Source organism: Scardinius erythrophthalmus (assembly GCF_964197995.2).
Source record: "Scardinius erythrophthalmus genome assembly, chromosome: 10".
Taxonomy (NCBI): Eukaryota; Metazoa; Chordata; class Actinopteri; order Cypriniformes; family Leuciscidae; genus Scardinius; species Scardinius erythrophthalmus.
Genome location: NC_138230.1, coordinates 3,692,384 through 3,718,490, shown reverse-complemented (window position 1 = coordinate 3,718,490; position 26,107 = coordinate 3,692,384). Strand labels below are relative to the sequence as shown.

Here is a 26,107-nt window from a genome sequence, read left to right as displayed (position 1 = left end):
GGTAAACACACAACACAGCTGACACAGGCAAACACACAACACAGCTGACACAGGTAAACACACAACACAGCTGACACATGTAAACACACAACACAGCTGACACACAACACAGCTGACACAGGTAAACACACAGACACAGGTAAACACACAACACAGCTGACACAGGTAAACACACAACACAGCTGACACAGGTAAACACACAGACACAGGTAAACACACAACACAGCTGACACAAGTAAACACACAACACAGCTGACACAGGTAAACACACAACACAGCTGACACAGGCAAACACACAACACAGCTGACACATGTAAACACACAACACAGCTGACACAGGTAAACACACAGACACAGGTAAACACACAACACAGCTGACACAGGCAAACACACAACACAGCTGACACAGGCAAACACACAACACAGCTGACACAGGTAAACACACAACACAGCTGACACAGGCAAACACACAACACAGCTGACACAGGTAAACACACAACACAGCTGACACACAACACAGCTGACACAGGGAAACACACAACACAGCTGACACAGGTAAACACACAACACAGCTGACACAGGTAAACACACAACACAGCTGACACACAACACAGCTGACACAGGTAAACACACAACACAGCTGACACACAACACAGCTGACACAGGCAAACACACAACACAGCTGACACAGGCAAACACACAACACAGCTGACACAGGGAAACACACAACACAGCTGACACAGGCAAACACACAACACAGCTGACACAGGTAAACACACAACACAGCTGACACACAACACAGCTGACACAGGTAAACACACAACACAGCTGACACAGGCAAACACACAACACAGCTGACACAGGCAAACACACAACACAGCTGACACAGGGAAACACACAACACAGCTGACACAGGTAAACACACAACACAGCTTACACAGGTAAACACACGTGCTAGAAGAGTTTTTGTTTTGTTTGTTTCTGGTCCCGCTTCGGATGCCACGATGCCATCAAGCGGTATCTCTGGTCGTAATCAGTCCTTCAATGACCAATCAGCGTTCATTAGCAGAATGCTAGCGTTTTATGGGCAACAACAACTCAACCTGTAAGAAATCGAAAGGACATAAGTACTCGTTCATTCAACTTTCGACTTATAACCCATGTTGAACTTGCAAAACCTACAATCAAATCTGAGATTTCTCAACGGCAATCCGGTGAAAGAGACACATTTAGTCGTCTAGCCCCATAGACTCCCATTCATTCTGCACTCATGGGCGATCGCCCCCAGTGGAGCTCTGGTGGAACTACAACCAAAGTTCGGTACAATAGGACTTAATAGGGAGTGGGCAGACTCTCCGTAGACGGGCTCTGGTGTCGGCTTGTAATGCCATGTGCATCAGCTGATACTGCGGCTCTGAGCTTCTCTGATGCTGATAGTGATGTTGGGATGTTTTCTCTTTCTGTAGATGATGTTTTGTCCCGGGGCTCGATATGCCTGGATGACATGGTTCAGGGGGACACTATCGCTCGACTGCACTGTCTCTATGTCGTGTTCAGAACACCTCACAGTTTCACATGAGAAAAGAGCAGATATATTACACACTTTACACAAATATTCTCCTGTTACCTACAATCTCATGTGATAAATAGTAGATGTAGATAAACTATTTTTCTTGAGCTAGCATGAAAACTTTATCCAGTGATTAAAAAAAGACTTCTACACAAATGTGTGTATTGTCCATCTGCAGATCTTTCCAGTAAAGAAGAGCAGAAAAGGGCTCCGCTAATATTTTCTCCAGGATCTGAGCAGCTTTGACACTAGATGATGAATCCATCATCATCTGAGACCGATATGAGCTAAAACCTGCTGTGCCAAATCTAAAGGAAAGATTTTCTTTACACTTTTGATGTTTGAAATGACATTAAAAGAGACCATTGAATGGTTGTTGATGGTTTTGGCAAGTGCTGTTAATTTGCTGTTAACAGGTACAAGTGACAAACACAATTATGTAGTGTAATATATATAATATTCCCATGAGTTCTCATCTGGAAACATAAATCCATCATTATAAATGAAAAGGGCTCTAGGATAGACATCTGTCATTCTCTGCTACAAGTCTGGATTACTGCTTTCTGTCCAACACATTTCTGACATTAGGAGTTACTATGTCGCTTTTTTCCAAGTAATTGCACAGGTTTCAACACAAAGTGTGCAGAGCAATTGGAATTATCATTGTTATACAAAGTGAGAAAAAAATGTATGTGATGTTTTCAATATTGCTCTGAACGGTTGCTGTGGTTACCAGTGAGTTCTCTCGCGCAAGATTTCTGACCGAACTTGATGGGGTGATTGATGATGATTCTAGCTGGATGGTGAAGTCGTGCTGTGGAGATGGATTGGCAGGGAGGACGAGAAGCTCAGTCTTTGCCAGGTTGAGCTGTAGGTGATGTTCCTTCATCCACACTGAAATGCTTTGCAAAAGAGGCCAACAAAGACTGTTCTGTATTCGCAAACTGTCAAAATTTTGTGTTGATAAGACTCTCATGACCCTTTTTTATAAATCATACATTGAGTCTGTTTTAACATTTTCATTAATTTGCTGGTATGGTAGTCTCACTGTCAAGGCCAAAACTGCCCTCTCCAATATAGTGAAGGTCAGTAGTAAAATTATAGGTGTTCAGCAGAGTAGGCTAGCCTTTCTGTCCTGTATGATAGACAGGTAGTTAGGAAGGCCAACACAGTTATCTCTGATAGCTCCCACCCCCTTCATCCTGAGTTCCAGATATTGCCTTCCGGGTCTCGGTACAGATTACCTCCAGTGAAGAATAACAGATATAAGCATTCATTCGTCCCGAGAGCCATCTTGTTTATGAATTCAGCCCGGAGGAGTAGACAGACTATAACTATTAAATAGTGATGGGGTTATTATTATTATAATATGTATAGTGTTGCTTGTTTTTGATGATGTTGTTGCCGAAATGGGGATGGTTATGGAAATGTTGCTATACTATGAATTGTCAGATGTTACTTTAACAAGGGCCTGTTACATTAAGTATTTCTTATGTTTTTGTCTTGTATTTGTGCATCTGTGATTGTCCTGTGTTTATCTTGCCTCAAAACCAATTGCCCTATGGGGACAAATAAAGTCTAAAGTCTAAAGTCCATGTCGAGATGTCTGCCAGACAGCTTGAGACCTGTGCAGCTACTGTGGGATCATCTGGTTGAAATGAGAGGAAGAGCTGTGTGTCGTCAGCATAGCAGTGGTAGGAGAAACCATGTGCCTGTATGATGTGTCCCAGTGATGTGGTGAGACTCAAACCAGTGGAGTGAAGTTCCTGTGATGCCCAGTGATGAGAGGCTGGACAGAAGGATCTGATGAATCACAGTGTCGAAGGCAGCAGGAGAATGAGAACTGAGGATTTGGAAGCAGTGTTTGCGATCCGTAGGGCTTCTGTGACCGACAGCAATGCAGTCTCAGTTGAATGCCCTTTCTTGAAGCCGGATTGGTTGACATCTAGCTGGTTGTTTAGAGACAAGAAGGATGTTATTTGGTTGAAAACAGCTCTTTCAAGTGTTTTCACAATAAACGGTAGGAGAGAGATAGGTCTGTAATTCTCTACAGATGATGTGTTTAGAGTTGTTTATTTACGCAGTGGAGTAACCCGAGCCTGCTGGAATGCTGTAGGGAAAGGCCAGTATGGAGGGATGAGTTGAGGATGTGTGTGAGTGCTGGGAGAAGTGTGGGAGAGATGGCTTGTAGAAGGTGTGAGGGGATGGGGTCTAGAGGGCAGTAGTGAGGATGACTGGAGGGGAGAAGTTTAGATTCTTCTTCCTCGGTTAGCGGAGAGAAGGAGGACAGAGGGTCATTGGCTGTGGAAGGGGTCGGTCTGGGTTCCTGTGTGTGTGGAGCTGAGAACTGACTGCTGATAGCTGTTGTTTTGTTGGTGAAAAAGTTAGCAAAATCGTCAGCAGTTAAAGAGGAGGTGGGTGGAGGTGGAGGTGGACAGAGGAGAGAGCTGAATGTCTAAAACAGTGATCGCGTGTTGGAGGAGCTGTTGATCTTAAAGTATGAAGATTTTGAAGCATTAACATCCACAGAAAAGTATGGAGTAGCGCGTGCTGGCCTGGAGGAGAGAGGGCAGATATTATATGTCTAGAGAAGAGGTTAGAGTGGAGCATAAGGTATCCGTTGCGGTATTCACATCCAGAGATGAGAATTGTGAGGGTGGGGGAAGAGAAGAAGATACGGCATAGGAGAGATGGGCGGGAGAAAGTGAGTGTGAGTTGTGTGTGTAAACCAGGTCCAGTTGGTTTCCTGATTTGTGAGTACCTGTGGTGATGAGCCGTTTGAGATCGAAAGAGGCTAGGAGAGAGATGAAGTCTGTCGCATACGGATACGTCTGTTGCATATTTATTTAATAAATCACCTGTGTTTAAAGCAGTACCCGTCTGTCTGTTGTGTTTTTAAATATTTTAATGACTTCCTCACAATTAATTGGAGCTCGCTCGATGGAGAGCAGCAGTCGGTCAGAGAGCCTCTCTTCATTACCAATGAAGAGACGCTGATGCAATTAGAATGCATAACACATCAAACAAATATAGGGAAATGATGATAATATTACTAAATATTACTTTACCAAACAAAACAGTGAGAATCAAAAAGGTAATTATGAGGAATTCATGTTAAGTTTTGTTGATGTTGTAAATTTGATGTATTCATGAAAGTGTTAGCTATCATGAAATCAGTAACACTTTACAATAAGGTTTCATTAGTTAAATTTGTTAACGAACTAATAATAAACTGCACTTCTACAGCATTTATTAATCTTAGTTAATAGCCTATTAATTTCAGCATTTACTAAAACATTATTAACATCAAAAGTTGTATTTGTTAACATTAGTTAATGCACTGACTGTGACATTACATGAACAATTAACAGTTGTATTATTATTAACTAAGATTAACAAATACAGTAACAAATGTTTTGCTCATAGTTCATGTTAGTTAATATGAATAATAAACAAATTAACCTTATTTTAAAGTGTTACTATGAAATCAAATATATAAATTCCTTACAATTTAGAGTTGGCCATGGACTTAAAATTCCCTTTCATTAGATGTATTTCCCAAGCTAATAACACTTCCCAGCGGGCACCTTGACGTCAATTTGACATCAACAAATAGTCAAGACTTTGACCACCATGTATGACATGCATGAATATGCATATTTTCATTATATTTTGTAATTATTTCCTTGTGGCTGTAAAGATGCCTAACAAAGGTATCAATCTGACATGTTTTTTCTGGTCCCTACATCTCAGGTCAATATCATTGACATTAAATCGATGTTGATTTGATGTCAGGAAACAAGACGTCAAATTGATGTGAAATTTATGTCAAAACAATGTCTATAATGTCTGAAAAAAGTATATTTATTACTCATTGTAAATCAATGTGACAACATCTAAAAGATCTAGCCTGAATGATCTTGAAAGTTGTAGACCTAGGTGTATTTTGCATGTGTGTTTTTATTTATTTAAATCCTTGCATATTTGCATTTAGTTCACGTTTAAAATGACAGCAGACACTATAATTGCTTATGCTTATACTATAAAAGGTCAATTTAATCTGATTTTGGAGCTTGATATTGAATGATATCAAAATAGCATTAAAATGACATCAACATCATGGCATCCTGATGTCAAATAGATGCCCAGCAGGCACAGGATATAGACTACAACATCGGTCAGACGTTGGATTTTGGTTTAAAGAAATAATATTTTGTTTTTTAAAGTCACCATGATGGTGGTTAGCGTTTGCTTTAGTTGTGCTCTTGACCCTTGACTCTTTAAATTAAACTTTTCTCTGGCTGCTATAATTGTGTTTATAAAGCACAATTGTAGCTAAAAAAGCCATGAGAAAATGAGATCAGGTGATGATGGCTGTTTATTGATGTTTACACAAAGATATCATTGTGTAATTGCCTGAATCCCTGATCTTGTTCAGTGTCTAATGCTTTGATTATATGGGACTTCTGGCTTAAAAGCGGTTTTATTCATGATAGAAGTAATTTGATTCTACAGCATATCTAGTCTTGTTGTTTATTAAAAAATATAATTGATTTTTAAAAACTATTTAGTGCACAAAAACCTTTTATCTATGGCAGTACAGACACACACAGACATCAAGAAACAGCATATGAATCTCAACAATGGTGACAATCAAACAAAATATCCAGATAATCAGATCAACTCCAGCTGCATAATTTATTAAAGCCGCAATCCATGCTGGGAGATAAGGGTGAGTTTTGATTGGTGGTACCCAGCATGCACTGCAGCATGAAGCATTTAATTTATTGTCACCATTGTTGAGAGTCATACACTGATTCTTGATGGCTAAGTAATAATGTAGAGGGAAAAATTTTAATGCATTAAATGTTTTTAAAAACCTTTATATTATTTGATAAACAACATTGCTCTCATGCTGTAAGATTTAATGGATTCTATTATAAAACAAGATTAAAAACACAAGTTCTATATAATCAAAACATTAGACACTGAATAAGATCAGGTATTTCAGGCAATTACACGATGATATCATCTGCTCTAAATTTTCTCATGGTTTTTTTGCCACAACAAATGTGCTTTATACACACACTATTATAGCAGCCAGAGAAAATTTTATGCTAAAGAGTCAAGAGTCCAACTAAAGCAAACGCTAACCACCATCATGGTGACTTTAAAAAACAAAATGTTATTTTTTTAAACCGGAAATTAAATAAAGTAAATCTGGTTAGTTTTAAGTGAAGCTGGTAATAAGTGTACGGCCATGCATTTCACCTTTTTGTTTGGTTTATTCCAACCAAAATTCAACGACTGCCCAACGTTGGAGCCTGACATCAAACAAACATTGGATTTAGACATCAACCCGACTTTCATTTTCAACCAAAATCCAACGTCTGACTGACGCTGTAGTCCATGCCTGCTGGGATCAACATCATGACATCTTGACGTCAAATAAATGTTGAATTAACATCAAAATAACATCAAAATGACATCAAAATGACATCAGCAGAGGTCAAAATCTTGACATCAAATTGACATCGACACTTCGACGTTAATATGACTTTCATTTTTGACCTATTTCGTGACGTAATTTTGACATCAATGTTTGATGTCACATTGATGTTAAATTGACATCAAATGCCCACTGGGTTGCTATGGCCTTGGATGAAAACGAATGACATTGTCAGACTCAGAATGCGGCAGACATCGAGTTATACTTTTACTAATGTTAAGCATAACTCACATGCTGCCGCAACGTTTACAGTAACATGGTAGGATAATATAACTTTTCCATAATAGGCTCTATGCACGAACGCTGCTGACGTATTTCCGGTAGGATCTCAGCCGGCGTCTTTACTTCCGCATAGCGCGTTCTATAGGACAATTCACTTTAATAAAATTCATTTTCTCAGAAACGGAGACAACGATTTTAGAAACTGATTCGCTAGTCGGATTTCGCGCGATATGAGAGAATACTCACCCTCAAAGTTGTTGATGTAGCTCGAAATTTATAATTTAAAGAACTTCTCTATCTTACTCATATGTGTGACAGTTAAAGGGATAGTTCACCCAAAAATGAAAATTCTGTCATCATTTACTCCCCCTCAAGTTGTTCCAAACCTGTATGAGTTTCTTTGTTCTGCTGAACACAAAGGAAGATATTTGGAATAATGTTTGTAATCAACAGATCTCGGTCACCTTTGACTTACATAGTAGGAAAAAAATATACTATGGTAGTCAATGGTGACCGAGATCTGTTGATTACAAACATTTTCAAACATTGCCTCACAATATGGTTAACATCATTCAAGTTAACCGCTGGAAGTTCTTGTAAACAGCGAGTGTAATTTGCCATTATCTCCACCTAATGCAAAAACGGCTTCTGACGCAGCACCGGATGTAACTGGCGGGCTGAGACAAAACGCGGAAGCGAACGTTACACTCGATCCGTACCGGAAATACGATCTGTTCTGTGCATGTGCAAGAACGAAGTTTTTCTGCCACTTCCTGTCATCGTCAATGTTTTTACGACAACGTCACTGTCACTACTCGATCTGTCACGATTTGTACTGTACTAGTCTGTGACTGTCCTGCATGTGCGAAAAAAACATGGATTATTTAGCATTTTATGTGAAAGTTCAAGAATTTATGTTTTCAGACTTTGTAAGTACTACATTAAACTACTATTTAATGTTGATTATAGCCTAATGTATAATAATGCAATGAGATGGAGGAGAGAGGGACGCAGGGAGGAAGGAAGAAGGGAGGGATAGATGGATATAGAAGGAGGGAGGGATGGATATAGATGTAGGGATAGATGGATGAATAGAGAGTTGAGGGAGAGATAGATGGAGGAGAGAGGGATGGATGGATGTAGGGATAGATGGATGAATAGATAGATGGAGGGGTAGATAGATGGAGTGATAGATGGATGGATGGATAGATAGATGGAAGGAGAGATAGATGGATGGATGGAGGTAGGTATGGATGAATTAATTTATTAATAAATAAATAAATAATTTTCCTGTGTGTTTCTGTGTTTTCTTGAGTGCAGACATTTGTTAAAGTATGCTGAAATAAGTAGAACAAACCTTTACCAAATGAAATATTACATGTAGTAATATTGTAAATATTACAATATATTACAATATTAATTCTGCAGAGGAGGCTGATCGCACACTACAACCATCATATTGCCCACACTTAATGCACATCTGTATTTCCCATACGTAAACTGTTTCTCCATTTATTTAATTGAATCAATGTAACCTTATATATATGTGTGTGTGTTAAGATAATCACTAGTAAATAACTATTTCCGATACGGATCATTGTTTTTTTTTTTTAGATGTAAAATTTACAACAATAACTGGCTTATACAGAATTGACAAAAATATGAGTGTTAACAGGAAACGGAGCACGTAGAATAACACACAACTTTAGGGAGAAGAAAATAAAGTTAAAATAAAATAAATAATAAATAAAATGACAAAGGGTAAATAAAAGTAATAAAAGTCAGTTAAGGGGCTTCAGTTACGATACGGATTGTGTAGTGTCGAACAACAACAACTGCCGTAAATGCTTTCGACATCAGACAGGAAGGAGTCGCGTTCTCGCACATGCGCAGAACAGATCGTGTTTCCGGTACGGATCGAGCTCGTGTAGTTGTACCAGAGCCCGTCTACGGAGAGCCTTGGCACTCCCTATTCAGCCCCATTGTATTGATTTTGGTTGCAGTTCCATTAGAATTCCACTGGGGGTGATCGCGAGCGAGTGCAGACTGAATGGGAGTCTATGGGGCTAGACGGCTAAATTTGTCTCTTTCACCCGATTGCCGTTGAGAAATCTCAGATTTTATTGTAGGCTTTGCAAGTTCAACATGGGTTATAGGTCGAAAGTCGAATGAACGAGTACTTATTTATTTTCGATTTCTTACAGGTTGAGTTGTTGTTGCCCATAACACGCTAGCATTCTGCTAATGACGTCAGCATTCTGACGTCATTGACATTTTAAAAGACTTTTTAAACCAAATAAGTGACTCTAAAAAAATCTAACACCCAGCAATGTGTAATTTCTTTGCATCTCCTTTCGCATACAACATTTAAATTACTAGACAAAAAATTATATCCTGAGAAAAGTGGGTTTTGAGGGGTATTTCGCCATAGACCTCCATTCATTCTGCACTCGCTCGCGAGCGCCCCCGCATGGATAGAGACGTGTTACTGCAACCAATCCAGAACCCGGAAGTAAGCAGAGAGTGCCAATTCTCTTCCTATTAGACATTCTCTGGTTGTACTGTCTATGGTAGTTGTTTGAAGACTCGCGGCGAACTGATGAAACTCCGCCTACCACTTCACTTCCGCCAAATGCTTCCGCCAAAAACATTTTTTTTAATAATATTTTTTTGTATTATTATTGTTAGTGGCAATGGTGTATAAGTGTATTGATATTTATTATAATATTTATAATAATTATTATTATTTACATTTATCAGAGAGGGGCACAATACATTTTGAGACAAAAGGGGCAGGGCTTAGTGAAAGTGAAAGTGAAAGTACATTCAAGTGTGTTTTATTTTCAAGCGCCATTTTACACCCGGCTTTAAGAATCTTTAAATAAGAACAACGGATCATCCAAGTATCAAGTGATGTTTGTATATGTAAGTTTGATTTAACTGTTGATGGAAAACTCGAGCCTCGAGGTGTTTAATAACTTTATATTCAGAGCAAGTGTTCCGGTGTGGCGCATGGAAATTAACTTATTTCCTCACTAACGTAAGTAACCATGAAATATTAAAGTACATTACACATGAAATTCTTAATATGCATTTCATTTTTATACTATTCTTTTTTACTTATCAATAATTGACATAGACATATAGCCTTATAGACGCTATATGTTAAAATACACTTTTACACTTTATGTAGGTCTAATTTTTTGTTTCATTACTAAAAGCCAAACTTTCTTGAAACCACAGTGTTGTAACACTTTTCTCTTTAACATCTGTAGTGTTTGTTTTAACTTTTTTTTTCTTAAACTTTGATATAATTTTCTGTGTAAATGAATGTCAATTATAAAGAGTGCTGTTGTCACAATCTCCCTTTATATATGATGTCATTTTTATTGAAAATTTAATTAAACTAAACCAATAGGAAACATTTTATTTTAAAATAGTTGGAAAAGATTTTGAACAAATATCTGTGTATGTTAGTCAGTTTCACAGATGTATTAAATGTGGGTTTACAGTAAACTGTCCCATTTGTACAATATTTGAGGCTTCAGTGGAAGAACATTAAACTCTAGTTTTACAAACTTCCCAGTCTGTTCAGCCGAGATATTTCTGTTTTAAACACACACAGATGAAATACTGGAGCAAACGCTACAGATCTGACTGAAGAAGAGAATCTGCTGATTCAGATGATACCAGTTCTGAACATTCATTTACATGATAGATAAAATCACATTAAATGTTGATATTTATTGATTACAAATCAGAAATCTGATTAGTTTTGTCTCCATAAACACACTGAAGAAAATGTCAAATTGTATTTGAGTGTGTGTGAATGAGTGTTTCTGATCTCCTACTCGAGCAGCTTCATGAAGACTGAATGAATCATGGACGACACACACACATTCAGACATGGAGATTCTCCTCCAGGATTCAGGTACTTCAATCTTCATATGATCTTAATGTTATAGAAGACTCATTTTCTGCACATAACAGGGTGTTGTGTGTGTTTGCCAGGGTTGGTATAGTGATCTGTTGTCTCTATCATATTCTGGTGCCGGGATATACAGTAGTTGGAGACACTCAGGGTCTTTAAACACTGTCCAAAGACACACAGATACAGTAGACAGCTAGATGATATATGACATTATCCTTGGACAGTTTCATCACTCTTCAACACACTGTCTTAATAGACAACCTTCTCATGTGGGATTTATTTTCATGTTAAATCAGCCAAGTTGATTCTTGTCTCTATTCTGTTAAAGTCAGTTTAAGGGTGACAGATCAATCTCACCGGAGTCCAGCTGTGTGTCCATGAGGAGTGACGCGTCTATGGAGCCGCCAATAGCATTTAAAGGAAAACACACATCAGCTGATCTGAGGTACAACATTTTTATCTAGAGAGACTAGATCAGCTCTTCCCAGATCTTCTCTGGAGCTCCTAACACAACCACTACACATTTTCTTATGTCCCCCTCATATAAAACACCTGTTTCAGCTCATCAGCTCATTAGTAGAGACTGCAAGACCTGAGTAGACAGATGGATGGATAAATGTAGATAAACCTCATATAGAGACCAATCTATCCATGTAAAATAAACTATATATATTCTTGTCTGTATTCTATTGAAGTGGATTCCCCCAGCAGAGATCGCAGGCACCAGAGTCCAGCTGTGTGTCCATGAAGAGTGACCGGTCTATGGACAACATGACATTTAAGAGAAGACAAACATCAACTCAAATGAGGTACAACATTTCTGTCTAGACAGACTCATCCTGATAGTAACTCACTGTACCCAGACTATCCATTATTAATAACAGATAAAGTAAATAGATAGTAAACAAAGATAATGTACACAAGCAGGTGAACAGGACACAACAGCGTGTTTTAACATAGACACGAACAATAATCGAGGACAGAACTGAACGGGAGAATATATACACAGGGTACACGAGGGAACTACTGTAACTAGACACAGGTGGATGAAGGTTAACTAATCAGGACTAACAAGAACAGATGCAGACGTACGGTTTGTCACTCTTTAATGTTGCATGACAGATTATTTATCAGACGCTTTATCAACCCTTCCTTTAAACGGCAGCAAGAACCAATCATATCTTTATTGCTAGTTATAGCATGAAATAAACATGAATGAACCATGAACACAAGAATATATGTTGAAATATACGGTACAACTTACTGACATGTGTTTCAACCATGGAGAGATAAAACATCTTGTGAATCAAGTAGGGCTGTAGTACTCGAGTCCGGTCTTGGACTCGAGTCCGGTCTCGAGACCGCTTTTCTATGGTCTCGGACTTGTCTCGGACTCGCTGGTATTCGGACTCGGACTTGTCTCGGTCTCGGCCACTGGTCTTGCCAAATATGGCTTTTGGTCTCGACCGAGTCCAGGTTTCTTTATTATGTTCCCAGTTATCACACATACGTCGCCGCGATATTAAAACAATATATTATTGGAGGGAAAGTGAAACACTGGCCACCTAATAACTATGGGCATTTCGGCTTTTTCGTGAGCCTGCTCGTTTCACTCAGCTCACTGAAATAGCCGGCTCTTTTGACTCACAAACGGCTCTTTAAAAAATAAATGTTTAAATAAACTCGCTGAAAGTCCACTGCTAGTGCAACGTGAATATTCATATTTTTAATTTTCCATAACACACTGAAAACTAGCCTGCTTGCCTTGCACATCTAATTAATGGGCAAAGTTTTCCGACTTTTTTTCTTACCTTTCTTTCTTTGCCTATTCCACGAGTGGTAGGCGCAATGACTGGCTGTTTTAAAATATAGCTAATATCGAAACAAAATAAACCCGCTCATAACTTGCAGGTTTGCTTAGTGGCAAACTTTTTTCATTTGATTGCTTCAGCCGCCACCCGCCCGAATTTAATTAAAATATTATTTTCCGTCTCGTCATCCGTGGTTTATCCGCATCTCTTGTGTGTGTGTGTGTGTGTGTCTGTGAGTTGGCTCGGTCCTCCCTCATGCAATTTAATTGGTTGACATCGCGTGTATGATTGACAGGAACAGAATGTAAGGCTGATCAGACAGTCGAAACGAATGTGTAGTGCTCCTTTAGGCCTATATAATTTTTTTTTGTCTTTTCTTTGTAAATTAGTCAATTATTTTAAATAAAATTAAAATTATTCATTATTTCATTATTACATAATGATTTAATTTCTATAGGCTATAGCCTATATTTTTTAGCAGACTTTTTTTTTCCTGTCCTGGACTCGGTCTTGACTCGGACTCGAACCTTTTTGGACTCGGTCTTGACTCGGACTCGAACCTCTTTGGACTCGGTCTTGACTTGGACTCGACTAGTCCTGGTCTTGGACTTGTCTTGGACTCGACAAAGGTGGTCTTGACTACAGCCCTAGAATCAAGTAACATTACATTTAACTCAGAAAAGTTATACAATGGTCGTACAGTAGTTCATTAGTAAGCTAGAAAGAACACTAGAGAGTTATGATCTTAACCTGTTAGGGATGTATTCATTATTTAATGTATATCTAAATCTGTGTCAGTTATATTGTTAATTAAAATGTTAACTAATTGCAAATAATTAGAAAAATTTGAAACTCAAACTAAAATGTGTTTGCGTCAAAGTGTGAAAATATGAATCAGGTCACATTTATTTTTCTACTAAAAAGAGTTGATTATTGTTACCATCAGTATTTCAAAGACTTTCAGAGCCTCTCAACTCTTTCAAGAAGTTCAGGAGCTGCAGGTTATGGAAGTTCATTAAACCGGCCTGCAGATTTTCAGATTAAAGGTGCCGTAGAATGGATTATTTTATAATGTTTCCTGGGGTGCCCTTATAATGTTAGTATGTTTTTTAGATCAAAATTAGTTATAATTTAGAAATAAAAGGCATATTTCCTAGCCTGATTTCATCCTCTGATTTGAACACTCTGTTTGAAGGGGCGTGTCTGCTGTGAGACTTCAGTGTAAACGCCCTCTGCTGTGATTGGCTGACATGCTTGCATATGAAATATCTGGCATTACATGTAGAGCTATCTGGAAAACTTTTACTATTACAGCTTTTATAAGTTTTTACTATTACAGCTATCGGGATTAACGAATCATGAGAAGTTTAAGTATTTAGATCTATTCCCATCACATGAAAGGTTGCAGTGATGAGCATTGAGCAGGTGACAGCCTGTTGATTGCGTGAATGAAGATCTTATCACTGCAACGCGATTTACTGATGCATAAACAGTGTTGAACGACTTTGAGAGAAAGATTATCTGTCTGAACTTGAACAATTACACATCAGAAATTCACATAACCCACTGGCTCTCCAGAGGCTCGGATGAAGGAGCTAAAAACATATTTTTGTGTTCATTTGTACATCCAAACACTGAGCAACTGCCATGCTTCGTTCGCTCGTTTGCAAGCCATGGGCTTGGAGAGATTAATAGTAATTAATCTGCATACCCTAGTTTTGCACTTATGTAAAAAGACTGACAGTGACACAATAAGTCATGTTAGCAAAATGTTTTAATCTTTTACTTTTTTTAAAAAACATGTTCTTTAATGTTTGATTATCATTTTACTGTCTTCACATAGGGATGGGAATCGATAAGATTTTATCAATAATAATGACACTGACGATTCTGATTATCGATCCAATTCTTTAACGATTCTCTTATCGATTCTTGATAGCACTGTGTGGAAAAATGTAGTCATATGCTTTAAAAAACAAGTGGTTTTATTTATTTTAAAGGTTAAGCTTGAGTTATCAAACTGTACTTTTTATATAATTTATGTAATAAATATAACCTTATTGTAAAGTGTTACTGATTAGTTATACACCGATTCAGACGTCTCCTGAGTTCACTGCTGGAAAGATCAGTTGTTTTAACCATAGATATCATATCTATGGTTTTAACCATTCATTAAAATGAATCGGTTCAAAGGAGTCATTAGTTCGGGAATTGGACGCGTCATGCGCGTTGTGTGATTATCCCAGCAGTTAGGACATGGACATCCAAGATTTGTGTCAACATAGAAAACATTTAATCACTGTATAGTTTTATTTCGTTTAATTAAAGTGTTGTTTTATGTCAGCTGAATGTCCGGAACGCTTCTCAGAGAAGATAAGGAAACTTATTTAGCACAATTTACACCCAGCAGTAATTCAGGAAGAAAAAAAAAATCTCCGAATGCTCCACATGGATCAACTTTGGTCTTCCGACCTTTTACCACCGTGTCGATTTATTTTGATTAATATGTGCGAGGGAGAGAGAGCAACACAGCGCCTAGTTTGGAGACGGTGAAGTCGTTTAACGTTAAGTTACACAGAAAGTGCGCGCGCGCGACCGGCTCTCTCTCTCGTTCTTTCAGTTAAACATTAGCCCTGTGACACACGCAGCCGTTCATCTACATTACTCACCGATCAAATAAGACTTTGGCGGGCGCTAAAACAAGTTCAATGCAGGAAAATTCATGCGTGAGTTTCCATTAGACTCGCACGGGCGTCTCATCTAATGGCGAGCTCAGTTGACGCTGTCTGTGTGCTTCAAGATTCTGACGCAAGTGCTAAGATTTCAATTGGCCAAGAGAAAAAGTGCTAATGTTGCCCCCCTCGTGGGGCGATGGCAATGGTGACTACGCCACCCCTTGAATAAAACTGGTGAGAGCAAGGGGACTCTCTTATAGAGAAACACGCACAGGCTTGGTTTAGCAAATAGTAAAAAAGATACAATCTTTATTTCATCTTAGTTAAAAATTAGTCGCTTGAGGTAGTCAATAAATAACACACACATTAATCATTTAACATAGGGATAAGCCATAGTTGGGTGAGCCACCAGAATATAAGCTTAACCAGGCCTAGGTTTCGATACCACACGTGAGCTAAGGCACACCACTTTAGAATAGAACAAACACTACAAACTCAGCTTACAGTTCGTTGAGCTGTTACAACAGATGCACACTTCACAGCATTACACTGCACAAATCAGTTCCAACTGGGTGAAAAACACTCTAAGGAAACCAGACTAGAACCCGGTAGGCTAATCTATCCTCTGGGCCCAATCCACACAGAGGCTATTAATAGGGATTGGGGAAAGACAAGCAAAGAGAAGAAACCGCTAGCCGGTGGCCACCATCAGTTCACTAACACAAATCTCTTACAGCCCGCCGGCTAGTGGTAAAAGAAAAAAAAAAAAGAAAATACATCAGTAGATCAATAAACCAAACGAAACAGTGTCTAAAAAGCAGCACCTGCACATACATACACGTTCAAACACATTCAAGAGAACAGCAGCCGACAATCTGATTGCTGTAGCCTCTATAGAAACAAACAAACAAACAAAAAAGAAACAAGAGACCCAGTTGAGTGCGCTGTGCGCCTAAGAGTAATAATCAGTCAGTCTATTTACATATAGCTACTAAATGCACGCGCAAACACGGCAAACATAAAACCCATAAATTAAATACTGTTAGATCCTAACCAGACGTGAGCTGGTAGATTTACTACAAGAAAAAACCCTCTACTATTACGTCTTTCGGCAAAGACCATGAAGCACATAACTTTGATACACGTTTTGCTTTACCAAACACATTATAATCAAAGCCATAACATACCTTTTTGCAATCTAGCGATTGGGTGAGTAGACAGTGTTCCGAGCTTCACACGTTCACCAGGGTCACTAAACGCTGGCGAACATAACAACGGAGCCTCATTACAATTAACGCAATAAACCAACAGAGATACGCTAAAACAGACAGAATAAAAGCGTACCTTCTCTACGCTTGTCACTCTAGGCATTCCCAGCGTGTTTTGGAAACGCGTGCACCCACACAAAACAGTAGCGCCGTTGGCAATCACTCGATAACACCTTAGCCCATCAAGGAAACATTAAAACCTCTCTTAGTGCACTGAACCCAAATAACCATTACAGTCATGCAACAACAGATAGTTTGGACATACCTTGCACTACAAACAGCACCCAGGAACACTGCTGCACTCCAACGCATCAGTTGCTAGCTACCGTGAATGGCTACCGGCATGAGGACCCCAGGTACCTATACACCTGCCTGCACTTAATTGCCAACCTCTCCCACCCACATTAGATGACGTAACAATACAAGAAAAAGTGAAAGTGAGCGAGAGCCGGAGAAAGAGGGAGAAAAGAGAGCACCTCAAATCCACAGGCTACAATCCACCCCCTCCAAATGAATCGGCGGCTCGACGATGACGCCTCATGCCCGGGAGTCTTCATCCTCTATTCCTGATGGACCATCATTTCTGCCACCAGTCGGCCGAGGTAGATGGTAGAGATTGGAGTGCTGCCCTGCCGTAGACCTCGCTGAACGGCGCACAGCCACAATGTTGTCCTCAGGCACCTCAGCCATATCCTCAATGTCAATTTCTTCAGACGCTGAGGTGCCGGTTGACGCAGGTACAGCTTGAGGTTCTTGTTCTTCCCCATACCAAATGATCACATCTCGGGCATCACTATCATTCCAGGCAGGAGGATCTTTGAGAGTCTCCTCTTCCCAAGCTGGACCCGGAACACCACCTGGCCCGGGCCTCAATCCGATAGGGACGGCGCGCATCTCAGAACGATGCACCTGTCGAACAGGTCCACCCGCATCTACAGGGATCACAGTGTATACCGCTCCTGCTCCAGAAGGGCAGCGTACAACTCGATAGGCCACAGAGTTCCAGTAGTCCTGGATTTTATTTCTCCCCTGTGGGTGGTTCCGCAGATAGATCAAGTCTCCTTCTTGGAAGCCGGCATCGTTCACCTGATCATTATGATTCTGGTTACGCCTGAGGGCCAGTTCTTCTGATCTCTGCCTGACGTGTTCATGAGTCATCCTGACACTTTGCTGGTGCTTTTCAACCCATTCTTCTAGGGTATTGGTGTCTGGAGTAACCTCCCTGATACCAAGCAAGAAATCAACTGGCAATCTTGGGTGATGGCCAAACATCAGATAATATGGTGTATGCCCTGTGGTCTGGTGTGGAGTAATATTATAGGCAAAGGTGAGCTGAGGCAGATGATGTGGCCAGCGACGCTTCTCTGTCTCTGGTAGTGTGCGCAGCAAGTCATGGAGGGTGCGGTTAAACCGCTCACACTGGGCATTCCCTTGAGGATGGTACGGAGTGGTGCGGCTCTTTTGTATACCATACATCTGACACAGTTGCTGGATCAGGAGGCTCTCAAAATTTCGCCCTCTGTCAGAGTGTATACGAGCTGGGGGACCAAACCTATGGAACCATTGCTGCACCAAGGCCCTGGCCACAGTAGAAGCTCTTTGGTCTTTAGTAGGGACAGCCTGCGAGTATTTCGTAAATATGTCTGTGAGAATCAGGACATTCTCTCGTCCATCACTGGCCGGCTCTAACAGAGTAAAATCAAGAGCCAGGATTTCATTCGGTCGAGTGGCTTGCATCGTGCTCCAATACGTACGGACTTTGGGCTGGACGGCCTTCCCCAAAACACATCGCTGGCACTGCTGGCACCACTGTTCAACATCTTTAGTCATACTGGGCCAAAAACATCGGCTTCGGAGGAGCTGGAGTGTTCTTTCCGTGCCTTGGTGCCCTTGCTCATCGTGAACACTCCGTAGGACTTCAGCTTGCAGGCACTGAGGCAGCAGTAGCTGGAGAGTCTCTGGACCTCCCCCAGGTGCATGAATCTGGCGGTACAGAACTCCTTCTTCATTGACTAGGCGGTCCCAGTGTCGGAACAGGGCTCTGCTGGACTTGGGTAACGCTTCATGCTCCATTGCACCTGGCCGTCGCCCTGCTTGATAGTACTTCCTCACGGGGCCGATGACTGGGTCAGCTTCCTGAAGCGAGCTGAGATCCTGAGGTGTACGCCCCGGCAGGGCCACCACCTCCTCGCATTGGCCCTCTATGGCCGGCGTCGGACCAAGGCTGGTCAATGCGCCCAACGCGGGGACCTCTGTCCCGAAGGTGAAGCGTTCCAGATACTGACGAGAAAGAGCGTCCGCATTCTGATTGCTCTTGCCCGGACGATATCTGAGGGTAAAATTGAATGACGCCAGCTGAGAAGCCCACCGCTGCTCGGTTGCTCCCAGCTTTGCCGTGTGCAAATGGCTCAGGGGGTTATTGTCAGTAAGGATTGTAAAATGGTTCCCCAACAAATATTCACGGAACTTTTCCGTAACTGCCCATTTTACCGCAAGTAGTTCGAGCTTCATGGAGCTGTAATTCTCCATATTTCTTTCGGCAGCTCTGAGTCCCCGACTGGCAAATGCGACTGGACGTACTTTCCCTTCATGTTCTTGGGAGAGGACTACACCCAGACCTCCGTGGCTGGCATCTACCTCCACGATGAAGGGCTTCTTAAAGTCGGCATAAGCCAGCACCGGAGCCGAGGTGAGTCGCTCCTTCAGAGACAGAAATACTTGCTCACATCCTTCGTCCCAGCCCGAGGCCAAAGGAACTGGGGGGGTCTTTCCCTTCCTTCGAGGTCCACTGAGTCTTCCTACCAGATGGTGGAGCGGGGCTGCCAGCTTTGAAAATCCCTCCACGAAACGCCGATAATAGCTCGCGAAACCGAGGAAAGATCGCAATTCAGCCAGGTGTCCAGGGCGTCTCCACTCCTTAACCACCTCTATCTTGCCAGGATCCGTGGCAACTCCCTCAGCAGAGACCACATGCCCCAAGTAACTGACCTGGTGCTGGAAGAAACGGCATTTTGACAGTTTTACTTTTAGCCCCTGTTTTTGCAGACGGGAAAACACCTCTCCCAGTCTTTCCAAATGCTGCTGGACAGTGGTGGAAAAGACGATCACATCGTCCAGGTACAGTAGAACGGACTGGTATCTGCAATCGCCAAACATACGCTCCATTAAACGCTGGAATGTTCCAGGCGCATTACACAGTCCAAATGCCATTCTGTTGAACTCAAACAGGCCAAAAGGCGTACAGAAGGCAGTCTTAGGTTTATCCTGCTCCACCATTGGAACCTGATTGTATCCACTTGCAAGGTCCAAGGTGGAGAACCATTTTGCTCCTGAAAGTGCATCCAACGATTCTTCTATACGGGGTAGGGGATATGCGTCACGGCGGGTTTTTGCATTTAGCTGCCTGTAATCTACACAAAGGCGCAAACTCCCATCCTTCTTAGTCACCAAGACTATGGGAGAAGAATATGGACTACTACTTTCTCTGATGACTTTACTATCTAAGAGCTGTCGGATGTGCGCTTTTACAGTTTCATACTGGGAGGGTGGAATTCTCCGATATGGCTGTCGAACAGGAGTATTGTCCAACAGAGGAATCTCATGGCTGATTAAGGACGTACATCCTAAGTCTCCCTCCCCTTGAGAAAAGATGTTACTATACTGGACAAGGAGGGCCCTGGTCTCAGCAGCTTGTTGCTGGGTCAACCCCGGAAAGTCTGGCGCCATGAACTCAGGGACACTGCAGCACTCAACTACCTCCTGTGTGGAGACATAAGCTTGACACTGTTCCCATGAAGGGTCGACTGATATAGAGGCAGCTGTTCCTGTTACAGCTGCCGCCACAACTTGTACCGTGCCAATAGGGCGGCGTGGGGGCAACCATACCTTTATGTTACCCACATTCACTACAGGTGCATATAGAAAACCCTTTCTTGCCGGCACCAGGGTAGGAGACACCAGTAAGCCTTCAGGCAACTGGTCCTCGTCAAAGTCCAAGGGCTCCAGCAAAAACTCTGCGGACTCAAGCTGGGGGCATGTAACCGGGACCATGGTTAGGGATCCTGCCTCAAGACAGACTGCACTCTTCCCATGGACTTTCACTTTGAATGGCTTCTGTGCGTTTACAATGGCCTGGATCTGTTCGCAGTGTCTCAATGCACGTCGGGCTGCCGGTGCCGCCGATTTCACAGGGAGGGAATGAAAGAGCTGTGACCCATGTTGTTTAAAAAGGACCTGATAGCATTCCCCAATTACATTCATTCCCAGTATCCCAGGTGTTACAAGCTTACGGTCTTTAAGAGTGCTATTCTCTGGGTCTTTAACAATTAAAATTCCCCTCCCCTGAATGCATTGCCCCAGTACCCCCACATCCAACTCTAGGTAGCCAATATAGGGGATGTCTAAACCATTAGCGGCCTTAAGCCCAAGCCATCTACAATCTTTCTTTTGTAGATGATGGAAATGCTCTCGAAAGAAACTCTCGGTGATGGTGATCACCATTGACCCAGTGTCAATCAAGCAGGGAACTGTTACGTCTCCCATAGAAACAGACAATACAGGGCAAGTTTTAACTAACTTATCATATGATTGAGGATACATTAAGCCAGAAACATCCCTTCCCAGCGTGTGGCTCTGCACACTGGGAGTTGCTAGTTTCCCGATTGACTAGGGAGGTTATCTGGGCCCGGTGCTTGGTTAGGGGGGATATCAGGGGGCAAACGTGAAGCTAACCTACTATTGTGGGTGGGGGGAACTGCCTGGCAGTAGCGAGCTATATGGCCTGGTTGATCGCACCGTAGACAAATGGGCTGACCATTGGGGGCGCGTTTGTATCGCCCACCCCGGTGTGGTGGAAGGGGCTGTGATCTACCACTATGGTGTCCCAACTGCCTCACGAGCATGTCCAACTGAGCTTGTTGCTTAAGGACCAAGTCTTTTAATTCAATGAATTCTGATGACTGGGGGGCTGTAACACATTGCGACACAACCTGAGCTTCACTGCTTGCCCCTGGAGCACGGTAGCTACGGTCTCGGTTGGACTGACCCTCCTGCACCCACCTTATAGCTTCTTTCCGTACGGCTAGAAGAGTCAACCCACTATCTGCTCGTACCAATCGCTTGAGTTCCCTGCGTAACATAGGATCACAGACATTTTCACAGAACTGGTCTCGCAACACAATATCAGGGTTCCTAATGGCACCTTCATTTGACTGTTTTACTTTATCCAACATTTCCATTAAAGCATGAGAGAACTCAAACAAAGTTTCATTGTCCTTTTGCTTTCTGTTAAAGAAACGCTGTTGCCAGTACACATATGATTTAGCACACCCATATACTTCCCTTAAGACTTCAATTATCGACTCAGGGTTTTCACGTATGGCTATGGGACGGTACTTAATCTCGTTTCGGGCTTCCCCCTCTAAGTGATCAAACAAAAACAGGGCCTTGTCAAAATTAGACATATGCGTTGCCCGAATACAACTTTTTGCCTCTTCAATCCATTCTTCAACAGACAAAGACCCTGCAGTTGCAGAGCCAGAAAACTTTGGGCATCGCCGCTCTCGAGGTATAAAGAGCGCTTGCTCCCGTCGAACAGGCTGGGTACTAGTAGTACTGCTACTAGCATTGCCCGCTGAAAGTCTCTCATTTTCAGCCTGGAGCTGCTCCAAACGTCGTCGCAACTGCTGTAACTCCACCGCGGACTCCTCTCCGTCACTCATTTTGTTGCCAGCTGCTGTTCTCTATACACACTTGTGTACTCGCTCTCTCAGACACACACACACACACACACACACACACACAGGTGCTGCTTAAATAAACTAACCTAGCGACACAAATGCGATCCTGCCGACTATACGCCAATTGTTGCCCCCCTCGTGGGGCGATGGCAATGGTGACTACGCCACCCCTTGAATAAAACTGGTGAGAGCAAGGGGACTCTCTTATAGAGAAACACGCACAGGCTTGGTTTAGCAAATAGTAAAAAAGATACAATCTTTATTTCATCTTAGTTAAAAATTAGTCGCTTGAGGTAGTCAATAAATAACACACACATTAATCATTTAACATAGGGATAAGCCATAGTTGGGTGAGCCACCAGAATATAAGCTTAACCAGGCCTAGGTTTCGATACCACACGTGAGCTAAGGCACACCACTTTAGAATAGAACAAACACTACAAACTCAGCTTACAGTTCGTTGAGCTGTTACAACAGATGCACACTTCACAGCATTACACTGCACAAATCAGTTCCAACTGGGTGAAAAACACTCTAAGGAAACCAGACTAGAACCCGGTAGGCTAATCTATCCTCTGGGCCCAATCCACACAGAGGCTATTAATAGGGATTGGGGAAAGACTACAAACTACAAACAGCACCCAGGAACACTGCTGCACTCCAACGCATCAGTTGCTAGCTACCGTGAATGGCTACCGGCATGAGGACCCCAGGTACCTATACACCTGCCTGCACTTAATTGCCAACCTCTCCCACCCACATTAGATGACGTAACAATACAAGAAAAAGTGAAAGTGAGCGAGAGCCGGAGAAAGAGGGAGAAAAGAGAGCACCTCAAATCCACAGGCTACACTAAGATACCGATTGGCCCAGAGAAATGTCAATTCTAAGAATTATCCAATAATGTTTCGCAATTCTAGCCTGCATGGCAGTTACTGTGAGAAACAACCCCCCCCCCCCCCAAAAAAAACTCTCCGGTTCTACGCGATTCATGTAAATGACCCATTTGACCAAGAAAACGGCGATTGTCGCCGAAAAGCGACAAGTTTGCAGGTATGATGATGTCTCTCGAGGAAAAAACAATATCACGCCTAAATTCTTGTCTGATTTCTATTGAAGTCAAAGCTGCAGACAGAAATCAAGCCCACCGGAGTCCAGCTGTGTGTCCATGAGGAGTTACCAGTCTATGTGAGAGCCAATAGCATTTAAAGGAAAACACACATCAACTGATCTGAGGTACAACATTTGATGGATAGATAGATAGATAGGAGTCTATATAAAGTTTATCTACATGTAAAATTAGCAATATGAATTATTCTCTATGTCATATCTGTTCTCGTCTGTTTTCTATTAAAGCCAAAGCTGCAGACAGAAATCAAACCCACCGGAGTCCAGCTGTGTGTCCATGAGGAGTGACCGATCTATGGGAGAGCCAATAGCATTTAAAGGAAAACACACATCAGCTGATCTGAGGTACAACATTTGTTGTCTAGAGAGACTAGATCAGCTCTTCCCAGATCTTCTCTGGAGCCCCTAACACAACCACGACACATTTTCTTATGTCTCCCTCATATAAAACACCTGTTTCAGCTCATTAGTAGAGACTGCAAGACCTGAATAGACAGATGGATGGATAAATGTAGATAAACCTCATATAGAGAACCAATCTATCTATGTTAAATGAACTGTATATATTCTTGTCTGTATTCTATTGAAGTGGATTCCCCCAGCAGAGATCACAGGCACCAGAGTCCAGCTGTGTGTCCATGAAGAGTGACCGGTCTATGGACAACAGGACATTTAAGAGAAGACAAACATCAACTCAAATGAGGTACAACATTTCTGTCTAGACAGACTCATCCTGATAGTAACTCACTGTACCCAGACTATCCATTATTAATAATAGATAAAGTAAATAGATAGTAAACAAAGATAATGTACACAAGCAGGTGAACAGGACACGACAGCGTGTTTAACATAGACACGAACAATAATCGAGGACAGAACTGAACGGGAGAATATATACACAGAGTAAACGAGGGAACTACTGTAACTAGACACAGGTGGATGAAGGTTAACTAATCAGGGACTAACAAGAACAGATGCAGACGTACGGTTTGTCGCTCTTTAATGTTGCATGACAGATTATTTATCAGACGCTTTATCAACCCTTCCTTTAAACGGCAGCAAGAACCAATCATATCTTTATTGCTAGTTATAGCATGAAATACACATGAATGAACCATGAACACAAGAATATATGTTGAGGTATACGGTACAACTTACTGACATGTGTTTCAACCATGGAGAGATAAAACAGCTTGTGAACCAAGTAACATTACATTTAACTCAGACAAGTTATACAATGGTCGTACAGTAGTTCATTAGTAAGCTAGAAAGAACACTAGAGAGTTATGATCTTAACCTGTTAGGGATGTATTCATTATTTAAAGGGATAGTTCACTTTGAAATTAAATTTTGGTATGTTTTAGCTTACCTGAAGGGCATCCAAGATGTAGGTGTCTTTTTTTCCGCAGTAGTTTCAATTTTGAGCGACATCTAGTGCTAGTGTTTCTATACCCGCACGCGGGCGGATATAGATATAGAAACACTAGATGTCGCCTTCGCTATTGCAGTTCATTAGCCAAGGCGACATCAGTGTATATATCTATACCCGCCCGCGCCGTCAGATCAGTTGGACGCGGCTTTGTTCAAGAGGCAAAAACTATATAAATACGGTTCGTTTTCTCACACAAACCGCTCGTTTCGTGTCTTAGGCCATCAAAGTGTACTTACGATGGGGAATTGTTTCATTTGGACGATGGGGAATTGTTTTAATTTGGACTTGTGCATGCTGTTTTGAGACAGTGACCACAGACCTGCATTATATGACTGACAGACAAGAACGGTTTGACCTAAAATATCAAAATTGAAACTACTGAGGAAAAAAAGACACCTACATCTTGGATGCCCTTCAGGTAAGCTAAAACATACCAAAATTTAATTTCAAAGTGAACTATCCCTTTAATGTATATCTAAATCTGTGTCAGATATATTGTTAATTAAAATATGTTAACTAATTGCAAATAATTAGAAAAATTTGAAACTCAAACTAAAATGTGTTTGCGTCAAAATGTGAAAATTATGAATCAGGTCACATTTCTATTTCTATTAAAAATAGTTGATTATTGTTACCATCAGTATTTCAAAGACTTTCAGAGCCTCTCAACTCTTTCAGGAAGCTCAGGAGCTGCAGGTTATGTGAGTTCATTAAACCGGCCTGCAGATTTTCAGATTAAATTGAATGTTGATTTATTGAATTCAATAATTTGGACATTGTTGCTCATTTTTACCTTTAATATTATAGAAATGATCAAGTGAAG

At 41.4% G+C, this 26,107-nt stretch overlaps 1 pseudogene across 1 annotated transcript in view; it reads left to right on the top strand.

Moving 5' to 3' along the window:
- The window catches only part of LOC308697131 (NLR family CARD domain-containing protein 3-like), a 327,315-nt pseudogene that overhangs the window by 154,426 nt on the left and 146,782 nt on the right, over window positions 1-26,107 (top strand). Inside the window, exons 2-5 of the transcript XR_014032253.1 lie at window positions 10,298-10,341; window positions 11,161-11,232; window positions 11,561-11,677; window positions 11,928-12,041. The product of XR_014032253.1 is annotated as an NLR family CARD domain-containing protein 3-like (transcript). The remainder of the gene's footprint in view (window positions 1-10,297; window positions 10,342-11,160; window positions 11,233-11,560; window positions 11,678-11,927; window positions 12,042-26,107) is intronic.